Genomic DNA, 13,197 nt, shown 5'->3' with positions numbered 1-13,197 from the left:
CAAATTCCAACAAAAGCGCGCGTTCTTCTTCTAAAATCACTTGTGCTTTCACCTTTATCTTCGAAAAACCTAATTCGCTTTAATCGACAGAGCAACTGGGGTACAAAGGTGTTCTTTCTACGCAAAAATTATGACAATGCAAGAGATCCTACCAGCTGAGCTATAAATAGCAAAATTGTCTCCAACCAAACTTCATTATGATCTAGCCGGACCAGAAAATTGTGAAACTTTTCACGAATATCTGAGTCTTCATCAGAACACTCAATCAAAACCATTCAAAGTTCGACAGACTGTCAAAACTGACTAGCAGCAAAAATCACATTTTAATCAGATAAGAAGGCCCTAAGTATTGAAACATAAGCCTCAAATATAAAAAATTCACTATTAATCACTATAACTAGAATGTTTCATCAGTTACGTAAACACGAGCACAAACAGGGCACAGTAGTAGTAGGCGGGGTAGAAGTTTTTGCTTCGACACTATGCTCCAGGTTTTCTGGATTTTTCAAGTACCTTCGCCTTTCTCTCCCGGCCTGATTTGCGGAGTCTTTTGCCTTCTTAAACGGCAGGCGGGGTGTAAGTGGGTACTTCTGACTTACAACATCTAAACAATGACGGAAATAAAAATAATAAAATTTTTATAGACTAAACCCCAAATCTCACATTTCAGCGTTTTTGTTAATTGAGTTGAACATTCTGTTTATATTGGACTTAACCATCAAATTAGTTTTAGTAGTTCATGAAAACAATTACCGTCGAACAAAAGAACTTTTTCCGTGGATGCCTCAGACCGGGTGTGCGAGCCTTCACTGTTCATCATCTCGTCAACCCAACTGTCGATCCCAAAAAGTGTTCTTTGCAAAGTACGTCCAAGTTGAGATGGATAAGAACTGGCTTGGTTGGTTTTCATCACATCCTCGCCCTCAAACTGATCTTGATGAATGGGATATGCTTGTAATAGACTCTTATCCTCATCCACACATTGAAACCCAATCCGTTGGAGCAACGATATTTAATCAATTTCATCTAGCTAAAATCAAACTAAAGTGTTATAGATCATGTCACAAAATTCTAAAATGATTTACGAATTAAGACGTATGAGAAATTTAAACAAGGCCATACCGTATCGTTCTATTCTCCCAATAGCCTCCTTCGCTTTTTGTCGTGTTTCGATTTGATAGCAACTGCAACTTGAATAGCGCAACACATTCTTTCCTCGTGGCTTTTCAAAAACTCTTAGAACTCGCTACACATAGAAGAGGCACCCTAAATCAAAAAATTCCATTCAAAAAGCGATGAAACCAAATGCTTTTTTCAGACCGGATGAGAGCACCTGTACACTGATATTTTCTGTTGATGTGGTGGCTGAGATTACCAACTCAATAACCAAATTGAATAGCGCTTCAAGGCAATTTCAAGCATTAAAGCCAGAATATCATGAAGAGCGAAAATGTAATGTTACATTCTGTCTAAGCCATACAGATTTGTTCATTTTGTTCAACACTTATTTTTAGTTACAATTATTAGTACACAATCGTCATTTATGCAGTTAAACTATAAATTCAACTCAGCTAAGGCAATTTTCATCAAAGTAGTATTGCCAATTATGCACAAAGCACAAGTAAGCAAAATTCACGTGAAATAGTTGAAATAACTTCAGTTTTTCTCTCCCCGAATCTGGCGAAATGTCAATGGGAACTTTCTGAGTTTACCATACTATCATCAACAGCTATGGCTAATGCACTGAAGTAGTAGAAATTGGAATTTGACGCTTCATTCCGAAAAAAAGACGAAATTCACTACCAAATTGCATGCGCAGAATATTCGACGAAACTTCTTCATGGATAAAAAAACTCAAGACATCAAATTTACACTGAAAGGGTGACGTTATGGAAAAGTGTTCACATTTTGTCGACCTCTTTATCTACAACCAATCAGAGATGCAATTTTGACATGTACTGCAATATAAATAGTGCTTGAAAAACTACAAAAAATCAGTTGAAATTTTCAATTTTGGTTATATTAAACTGACATACAGTGCTTATTGAGGAACCCTTTCATTAGTTAAAAATTACATGTTATCGTGTAGATCATATTAGTGATTGTACGGTTTTAACTTTACTTTGACTTGTGGAAAGAGAACTGACTTTGATATTTGCAACGGTAATCTACAGTATAGCGTATAATACAGTTCACAAAAGTTAACTGCACAAACACAATATCCGGACAAATTTGAAACCGCTAAAACGAACTGGCTGGTGTAAAGTTTTCCCTCACTTTGATAGGAGAGAAGCCGTTGCAGTTGATGTTGTTGCACTCTCTTGGAACAGAAATGGCTGTGTTGTTGCTTTTATTTGGGAAGAGGTTTTAGCAACGCTTTTGCTGTTAACAGTAAGTTGTTTGCCTGTTTTTCTGCTGGAAGTTTCGTTGACCGGTTCAGGAGAAAAGAGCATATCCGGTGATTCTGGTACAATTACGTTGGCTGGTTGGGTTGCACTGAAAAGGTTAGATTTGACTAATTTGGCTCTTTCATTGTGAAGATTGGACAACGAAACGAAAAACAATGGTAATTTTTTTTCAAATGTCTACCTATGAGAGTGGTGCATTGAGAAGCTGTACCCAAGTTCGACATAGATAGTTGTCTCAATGCAATAGTGAGATTTATTGCGCGAAGAGGCAAACCAAGTACGATCATCAGTGAAAATGGGACAAATTTTGTTGGAGCTGAAAAAGAGTTTGCAGAACACGTTGCGGCAGGGAACAAAGAAGGGACCGAAGAACATCTGATTCAACGATGAATCCGATGGAAGTTCAAACCACCCGCAGCACCACATTTTGGAGGAGTATGGGAACGGTATGTGAGAAGCTGCAACAAAGCAATCTATGCAGTGTTAGGGAAAAGTCAATCACTGAGGACGTTCTTTCAACAACGATGTGTTTCATAGAGCAGACGTTGAACGCAAGACCGTTAACTCCAGTCAGTTCAGATGTTAATGACTCAAAAGCATTGACCCCAAATCTTATCTTGCTTGGCAACAGGAACGCTTGCTTACCCTATCAGCCATGCGCAGAAAAATTTGTTGATCACCGAAAGCTCTTTCGACAAACTCAAGCCTATATAAATCTCATATGGAACAAATTTCTTAAAGAATATCTGCCAACTCTGAATAACCGGCAGAAATGGCGATCTACAACAAACGAAATCCTTAAAGAGGGCGATCTCGTTTGGTTGATCAAAGGCAGAGATAAGCGTGGATATTACAATCTAGGTCGAGTTACGGAGACCATCGATGAATCTGACGAGGTGATTCAATCACCGATAGTTCAAACGAACGACGGAGTGTACAAGAGACCAGTAGTGAAGCTCGTCCCACTATTATCTGGAGAAGATGTTTTTGCGATGGAAAACAGGGCCGGCGATGTAGCGGCTGAGCTTACTAACTCAATTATCAAATTGAATAGCGGTTCAAGGCCATTTCAAGCATTAACGCCAGAATGGCATGAAGAGCGACAATTTAATGTTACATTCTATCTAAGCCATACAGATTTGTTCGTTTTGTTCAACACTTATTTTTAGTTACAATTATTAGTACACAATCGTCATTTATGCAGTTAAACTATAAACTCAACTCAACTAAGGCAATTTTCATCAAAGTAGTATTGCCAATTATGCACAAAGCACAAGTAAGCAAAATTCACGTGAAATAGTTGAAATAACTTCAATTTTTCTCTCCCCGAATCTGGCGAATTGTCAATGGGAGCTTTCTGAATTTACCATACTATCATCAACAGCTATGGCTAATGCACTGAAGTAGTAGAAATTAGAATTTGAAGCTTCATTCCGAAAAAAAGATAAAATTCACTACCAAATTGCATCAGATTCTTTGCGATTGGATTGCGAATCAACCTGTTATTGATTCAGAATATTCGACGAAACTTCTTCATGGTTAAAAAAACTCATGACATCAAATTTACACTGAAAGTGTGACGTTATGGAAAAGTGTTCTCATTTTGTCGACCTCTCTATCTACAACCAATCAGAGATGCAATTTTGACATGTACTGCAATATAAATAGTGCTTGAAAAACTACAAAAAAATCAGTTGAAATTTGCAATTTTGGTTATATCAAACTGACATACAGTGCTTATTGAGGAACCCTTTCTTTAGTTATAAATTACATGTTATCGTGTCTTGTTTCTGTAGATCAAATTAGTGATTGTACGGTTTTAACTTTACTTTGACTTGTGGAAAGAGAACTGACTTTGATATTTGCAACGGTAATCTACAGTATAGCGTATAATACAGTTCACAAAAATTAACTGCACAAACACAATATCCGGACAGATTTGAAACCGCTGAAACGAACTGGCCGGTGTAAAGTTTTCCTTGACTTTGATAGGAAAGAAGCCGTTGCAGTTGATGTTGTTGCACTCTCTTGGAACAGAAATGGCTGTGTTGTTGCTTTTATTTGGGAAGAGGTTTTAGCAACGTTTTTGATGTTAACAGTCAATTGTTTGCCTGTTTTCCTGCTGGAAGTTTCGTTGACCGGTTCAGGAGAAAAGAGCATATCCGGTGATTCTCGTACAATTACGTTGGCTGGTTGGGTTGCACTGAAAAGGTTAGATTTGACTAATTTGGCTCTTTCATTGTGAAAATTGGACAAAGAAACGAAAAACGATGGTAATTTTTTTCAAATGTCTACCTATGAGAGTGGTGCATTGAGAAGTTGTACCCAAGTTAGACATAGATAGTTGTCTCAATGCAATAGTGAGATTTATTGCGCGAAGAGGCAAACCAAGTACGATCATCAGTGACAATGGGAAAAATTTTGTTGGAGCTGAAAAAGAGTTTGCAGAACACGTTGCGGCAGGGAACAAAGAAGGGACCGAAGAACATCTGATTCAACGATGAATCCGATGGAAGTTCAAACCACCCGCAGCACCACATTTTGGAGGAGTATGGGAACGGTTGGTGAGAAGCTGCAACAAAGCAATCTATGCAGTGTTAGGGAAAAGTCAATCACTGAGGACGTTCTTTCAACAACGATGTGTTTCATAGAGCAGACGTTGAACGCAAGACCGTTAACTCCAGTCAGTTCAGATGTTAATGACTTAGAAGCATTGACCCCAAATCTTATCTTGCTTGGCAACAGGAACGCTTGCTTACCCTATCAGCCATGCGCAGAAAAATTTGTTGATCACCGAAAGCTCTTTCGACAAACTCAAGCCTATATAAATCTCATATGGGACGGATTTCTTAAAGAATATCTGCCAACTCTGAATAACCGGCAGAAATGGCGATCTACAACAAAAGAAATCCTTAAAGAAGGCGATCTCGTTTGGTTGATCAAAGACAGAGATAAGCGTGGATATTACAATCTAGGTCGAGTTACGGAGACCATCGATGGATCTGACGAGGTGATTCAACCACCGATAGTTCAAACGAACGACGGAGTGTAAAAGAGACCAGTAGTGAAGCTCGTCCCACTATTATCTGGAGAAGATGTTTTCGCGATGGAAAACAGGGCCGGCGATGTAACGGCTGAGCTTACTAACTCAATTATCAAATTGAATAGCGGTTCAAGGCCATTTCAAGCATTAACGCCAGAATGGCATGAAGAGCGAAAAATTAATGTTACATTCTGTCTAAGCCATACAGATTTGTTCATTTTGTTCAACACTTATTTTTAGTTACAATTATTAGTACACAATCGTCATTTATGCAGTTAAACTATAAATTCAACTCAACTAAGGCAATTTTCATCAAAGTAGTATTGCCAATTATGCACAAAGCACAAGTAAGCAAAATTCACGTGAAATAGTTGAAATAACTTCAGTTTTTCTCTCCCCGAATCTGGCGAATTGTCAATGGGAACTTTCTGAATTTACCATACTATCATCAACAGCTATGGCTAATGCACTGAAGTAGTAGAAATTAGAATTTGAAGCTTCATTCCAAAAAAAAAGACAAAATTCACTACCAAATTGCATCGGATTCTTTGCGATTGGATTGCGAATCAACCTGTTATTGATTCAGAATATTCGACGAAACTTCTTCATGGTTATAAAAACTCATGACATCAAATTTACACTGAAAGGGTGACGTTATGGAAAAGTGTTCACATTTTGTCAACCTCTTTATCTACAACCAATCAGAGATGCAATTTTGACATGTACTGCAATATAAATTGTGTTTGAAAAACTACAAAAAATCACTTGAAATTTGCAATTTTGGTTATATTAAACTGACATACAGTGCTTATTGAGAAACCCTTTCTTTAGTTATAAATTACATGTTATCGTGTCTTGTTTCTGTAGATCATATTAGTGATTGTACGGTTTTAACTTTACTTTGACTTGTGGAAAGAGAACTGACTTTGATATTTGCAACGGTAATCTACAGTATACTGTATAATACAGTTCACAAAAGTTAACTGCACAAACACAATATCCGGACAGATTTGAGACCGCTGAAGCGAACTGGCCGGTGTAAAGTTTTCCTTGACTTTGATAGGAGAGAAGCCGTTGCAGTTGAAGTTGTTGCACTCTTTTGGAACAGAAGTGGCTGTGTTGTTGCTTTTATTTGGGAAGAGGTTTTAGCAACGTTTTTGCTGTTAACAGTCAATTGTTTGCCTGTTTTTCTGCTGGAAGTTCGTTGACCGGTTCAGGAGAAAAGAGCATATCCGGTGATTCTGGTACAGTTACGTTGGCTGGTTGGGTTGCACTGACTGTTTGCTAACTGATAACAATGGTGGATTTTTCAGTCCCTGGTTCTTCCCATAAATACGGCGGTCGTTGTCCTTTTAAATAAACCTCGGATGCCAGCTTCTTGTGTTCTCTCTCCCTCTCAATCGATGCTCATCCCAAATACATCATTCTATGAGGTAAAATTTTGTGACTGATAAACTCATATTGTCCCGGTCTCAATGCTAGCTTTGTTTCATCACTGTATCCTCGAGGCCAGGCGCGATTGCTGAATGTTGTCGTAAGAAACAATTTTTCATAGATAAAAATCGAAACTGTGTTCCGGTGATCATAACGAATACTTCTTTCAACTTGAGTTTCAGGATCTGACTCGAAGCTGGGAACTTTGGATTGCCTTTTAGGGCGTTTGTCTTGTTTAAAGTTCTTCATAAATCTTAAAGACAATCGAGAAATTACTACAAAATGAGCAAAAATCTTCAAATCATTAAGGGTTAAAGCTATTTTTATAAAACACATAATTTGCTTTGTTATCTTTTACTGTTTTTCTTCTCAATTGAGTTAAAAAGAGTACAATTAGCAGTTCAAAATTAACTGAAAGCAACAAATTTATGACGAGTAAAATGGTGAAAACTTTCGTAATAATAATATACGCTGCAATTCAAAAATTTTTGATAAGAACTCTACAATTGGAGACTAAAAAATGGGATAAGCGCCTGATACAATAACAAACTGCAGCATATGTGTAGTTTAAAACGGATCAACTCAGATCTGATTAAGAGCAATTTTATTTGCTCATAGCATTTGTTAATTTACTAATTTAGCATTTTTTTAATATATTTGGCTTTCTTGAACTCCTTTGCTTGCTCGCTGTATTTTCCTTTGCCCTCTATCCGTTGCTTCTCATTTAGTCCAGCCTTATTTGCTGATTTCTTTGCTTGTTCTTTGGCATATGGGAAGGATGAACTGAGAAATTTCTTTTCAATTGATCCTAAAATTATTCATGATTAAACAGCCTTGAGCCCAGAAAAAACATTGAAACCCAAATTTAAACAAGTTTCAAGTAATCAAGTAATTGTGAAAAGTAGTACAAAAACTCACGGAAAAACTTGAGCATTGAATCTTTCGTGGCACATTTACGTCCATCAGACAAGCTCTTTGACAACAAAATCAGTTCATAAGATTTTTCGCTAGACCATATTCAGTGGATTTGTGTCCGCTGTAAATGAGGTCTAATATTTTTTCATTTAGACCAAATTGCACGGGAGGCTTTTTCTCAACAAGTCGAAGTTTTAAGGCCTCTTCAAGATCTTCGTCTTCCACTAAATCATTGGCCTCCCTGTCCTAATCCTCTTCAACTTGTTGTCCATCTCCACTTTTTTCGAAAATATAAAGGCCCGCCAGATTACCTGTGAAAAAATTCATATTGTTTGTCAATAAAAAAATACGAAACCAAATTAGAAATACGAACAACTGAACTGAATATTTGTTTGAGGGTGCTCAAATCATCCGCTGACGGACTAGTAGAACCTTGCTGAAAGGTGACCATGTCGTGTATCTTTTTTTGTTCAATAGAAGCATCTTCGCAATTCCCTCATTTTCTTCACAGCACTAAACTATAACAAAAATTAGCAAAAAAAAACAGTACACAAATGTTTTATTTTTCATTTAATCTACTTTCCGGAGGTTTAAACGTACCAATACAACGGTTTCCTTGACAACTTTTGAAGAGGATTGAACAACGGAGTAAATATTCTTTGATGCAATTGAGACCGTTTCGTCAACTTCTGTTAATTGTGGCCTGTGATATGTTTCAGGAACTTTGATTTGTTTTTTCAGCTCCTCAAGAAATTGTCTGCTCTTTGCTTCAAAATCAAGTACGACCGCAAACTTTCATCCTTTAGGAGCAAGGTTTGGATGCCTTCCGTTCTTTTGACCTTGTCAACATAGCTCAAGCTTTTCCACAATATAGAATTGATATCAATAGTTTGAGCGTCGTCTTTCTCGAGACTCATAATCATCCACTTGAAGCCGGACATTTTCACAACCTGAAAAAGATAAATTCCTGAATGTTAGAAGAATTATTGGTGAATATTTACGTATTGAAAAACGTTTTAGGCTAAGGGGTCGAAAAGCCGGTTAAGAAAGTGATTAAAAGACGCAACTTTAAACATTAACAAAAAACCCTCAAATTTGAAATTTCGATGTCTGAACAACCGTTTAAACCAATCAGCTACAACCGATCTAACTCCATTCTTTCAGATGCCATTCGGAACCTCAATTATGTCTTCTGAGTGTACCGATACCAAAGTGTCAAAGCTATCATCATTGATAAGGTCTACCAATTCAATTTTGGCCTTCCAAAGTTCTTTATCTCTCTTGCTCAACACAAAAATTCCTTGAGATGTTCAATTTTGCTCCTCAATGTTTCTTCATTTCCATGATCAGATTCGCTAATAATGGCCGTAGACAATCTTCGCTTTCGCAAAAAACACCTTTTTTGTTAACGAAAGTTGTATTTGCTGCTGCATTACAACAACTGAAAACATTAAGCTTGAAACCTTTTTACTAGCTGAACAATTGCTCCGTACATATATTGAGAATACCTCATACCAAATTTGGTTCGAATTGGACAATTCTATGAGTCAATCAGAAATACTATATTTCAAGATTATTATTCTAAAATTTACTCTAATTCTTCTAATTAACTTACTAAAACCTAACTTTTTCCAGAGGCAAGCTTTAGCGTAAATTCTTTTTTGTTTTAGACTCTTATTACAAAGGAGATACTCTTTTCCGAGTTTGGTCCAATTTGAAGAAGTTTTTGACCATATGAAAAAGACCTATTTTTGAATTTCGTTATTCGCAAAATTCGTAGGCAAACTATAGCAAGAACTTTTTTGTTTTACACTCAAGATACAAATGAAATACTCCATACCGAGTTGGTTCACTTTGGACAACTCTATGACCTAATCAAAAAGACGTAGTTTTAGCATATGTGTAGTTTAAAACGGATCAACTCAGATCTGATTAAGAGCAATTTTATTTGCTCATAGCATTTGTTAATTTGCTAATTTAGCATTTTTTTATATTTGGCTTTCTTGAACTCCTTTGCTTGCTCGCTGTATTTTCCTTTGCCCTCTATCCATTGCTTCTCATTTAGTCCAGCCTTATTTGCTGATTTCTTTGCTTGTTCTTTGGCATATGGGAAGGATGAACTGAGAAATTTCTTTTCAATTGATCCTAAAATTATTCATGATTAAACAGCCTTGAGCCCAGAAAAAACATTGAAACCCAAATTTAAACAAGTTTCAAGTAATCAAGTAATTGTGAAAAGTAGTACAGAAACTCACGGAAAAACTTGAGCATTGAATCTTTCGTGGCACATTTACGTCCATCAGACAAGCTCTTTGACAACAAAATCAGTTCATAAGATTTTTCGCCAGACCATATTCAGTGGGTTTGTGTCCGCTGTAAATGAGGTCTAATATTTTTTCATTTAGACCAAATTGCACAGGAGGCTTTTTCTCAACAAGTCGAAGATTTAAGGCCTCTTCAAGATCTTCGTCTTCCACTAAATCATTGGCCTCCCTGTCCTAATCCTCTTCAACTTGTTGTCCATCTCCACTTTTTTCGAAAATATAAAGGCCCGCCAGATTACCTGTGAAAAAATTCATATTGTTTGTCAATAAAAAATACGAAACCAAATTAGAAATACGAACAACTGAACTGAATATTTGTTTGAGGGTGCTCAAATCATCCGCTGACGGACTAGTAGAACCTTGCTGAAGGGTGACCATGTCGTGTATCTTTTTTTGTTCAATAGAAGCATCTTCGCAATTCCCTCATTTTCTTCACAGCACTAAACTATAACGAAAATTAGAAAAAAACAGTACACAAATGTTTTATTTTTCATTTAATCTACTTTCCGGAGGTTTAAACGTACTAATACAACGGTTTCCTTGACAACTTTTGAAGAGGATTGAACAACGGAGGAAATTTTTTTTGATGCAATTGAGACCGTTTCGTCCACTTCTGTTAATTGTGGCCTGTGATATGTTTCAGAAATTTTGATTTGTTTTTTCAGCTCCTCAAGAAATTGTCTGCTCCTTGCTTCAAAATCAAGTACGACCGCAACCTTTCATCCTTTAGGAGCATGGTTTGGATGCCTTCCGTTCTTTTGACCTTGTCAACATAACTCAAGCTTTTCCACAATATAGTTTGAATTGATATCAATAGTTTGAGCGTCGTCTTTCTCGAGACTCATAATCATCCACTTGAAGCCGGACATTTTCACAACCTGAAAAAGATAAATTCCTGAAAGTTAGAAGAATTATTGGTGAATTTTCTCGTATTGAAAAACGTTTTAGGCTAAGGGGTCGAAAAGCCGGTTAAGATAGTGATTAAAAGACGCAACTTTAAACATTAACAAAACCCTCAAATTTGATATTTCGATGTCTGAACAACCGTTTAAACCAATCAGCTACAACCGATCTAACTCCATTCTTTCAGATGCCATTCGGAACCTCAATTATGTCTTCTGAGTGTACCGATACCAAAGTGTCAAAGCTATCATCATTGATAAGGTCTACCAATTCAATTTTGGCCTTCCAAAGTTCTTCATCTCTCTTGCTCAACACAAAAATTCCTTGAGATGTTCAATTTTGTTCCTCAATGTTTCTTCATTTCCATGATCAGATTCGCTAATAATGGCCGTAGACAATCTTCGCTTTCGCAAAAAAACACCTTTTTCGTTAACGAAAGTTGTATTTGCTGCTGCATTACAACAACTGAAAACATTAAGCTTGAAACCTTTTTACTAGCTGAACACTTGCTCCGTACATATATTGAGAATACCTCATACCAAATTTGGTTCGAATTGGACAATTCTATGAGTCAATCAGAAATACTATATTTCAAGATTATTATTCTAAAATCTACTCTAATTCTTCTAATTAACTTACTCAAAGCTAACTTTTTCCAGAGGCAAGCTTTAGCGTAAATTCTTTTTTGTTTTACACTCTTAATACAAAGGAGATACTCTCTTCCGAGTTTGGTCCAATTTGAAGAAGTTTTTGACCATATGAGAAAGACCTATTTTTGAATTTCGTTATTCGCAAAATTCGTAGGCAAACTATAGCAAGAACTTTTGTTTTACACTCAAGATACAAATGAAATACTCCATACCGAGTTGGTTCACTTTGGACAACTCTATGACCTAATCAAAAAGACGTAGTTTTAGCATATGTGTAGTTTAAAACGGATCAACTCAGATCTGATTAAGAGCAATTTTATTTGCTCATAGCATTTGTTAATTTGCTAATTTAGCATTTTTTTTATATATTTGGCTTTCTTGAACTCCTTTGCTTGCTCGCTGTATTTTCCTTTGCCCTCTATCCGTTGCTTCTCATTTAGTCCAGCCTTATTTGCTGATTTCTTTGCTTGTTCTTTGGCATATGGGAAGGATGAACTGAGAAATTTCTTTTCAATTGATCCTAAAATTATTCATGATTAAACAGCCTTGAGCCGAGAAAAAACATTGAAACCCAAATTTAAACAAGTTTCAAGTAATCAAGTAATTGTGAAAAGTAGTACAAAAACTCACGGGAAAACTTGAGCATTGAATCTTTCGTGGCACATTTACGTCCATCAGACAAGCTCTTTGACAACAAAATCGGTTCATAAGATTTTTCGCCAGACCATATTCAGTGGGTTTGTGTCCGCTGTAAATGAGGTGTAATATTTTTTCATTTAGACCAAATTGCACGGGAGGCTTTTTCTCAACAAGTCGAAGTTTTAAGGCCTCTTCAAGATCTTCGTCTTCCACTAAATCATTGGCCTCCCTCTCCTAATCCTCTTCAACTTGTTGTCCATCTCCACTTTTTTCGAAAATATAAAGGCCCGTCAGATTACCTGTGAAAAAATTCATATTGTTTGTCAATAAAAAAATACGAAACCAAATTAGAAATACGAACAACTGAACTGAATATTTGTTTGAGGGTGCTCAAATCATCCGCTAACGGACTAGTAGAACCTTGCTGAAGGGTGACCATGTCGTGTATCTTTTTTTGTTCAATAGAAGCATCTTCGCAATTCCCTCATTTTCTTCACAGCACTAAACTATAACGAAAATTAGCAAAAAAAACAGTACACAAATGTTTTATTTTTCATTTAATCTACATTAAGGAGGTTTAAACGTACCAATACAACGGTTTCCTTGACAACTTTTGAAGAGGATTGAACAACGGAGGAAATTTTCTTTGATGCAATTGAGACCGTTTCGTCAACTTCTGTTAATTGTGGCCTGTGATATGTTTCAGGAACTTTGATTTGTTTTTTCAGTTCCTCAAGAAATTGTCTGCTCCTTGCTTCAAAATCAAGTACGACCGCAACCTTTCATCCTTTAGGAGCATGGTTTGGATGCCTTCCGTTCTTTTGACCTTGTCAACATAGCTCAAGCTTTTCCACAATATAGAATTGATATCAATAGTTTGA

The 13,197-nt window shown here is 36.5% G+C and overlaps 1 protein-coding gene across 1 annotated transcript in view; it reads left to right on the top strand.

The window, feature by feature from the left end:
- Positions 1 to 13,197, top strand: part of LOC142337829 (uncharacterized) — a 331,067-nt gene that overhangs the window by 125,681 nt on the left and 192,189 nt on the right. The window lies entirely within an intron of this gene.

This window comes from Convolutriloba macropyga, chromosome 4 (assembly GCF_964194025.1).
Source record: "Convolutriloba macropyga chromosome 4, txConMacr16.3, whole genome shotgun sequence".
NCBI classification, from domain to species: Eukaryota; Metazoa; Xenacoelomorpha; order Acoela; family Convolutidae; genus Convolutriloba; species Convolutriloba macropyga.
Note: the sequence above shows the minus strand (reverse complement) of the source record. Positions and strands in the feature narration are given on the sequence as shown.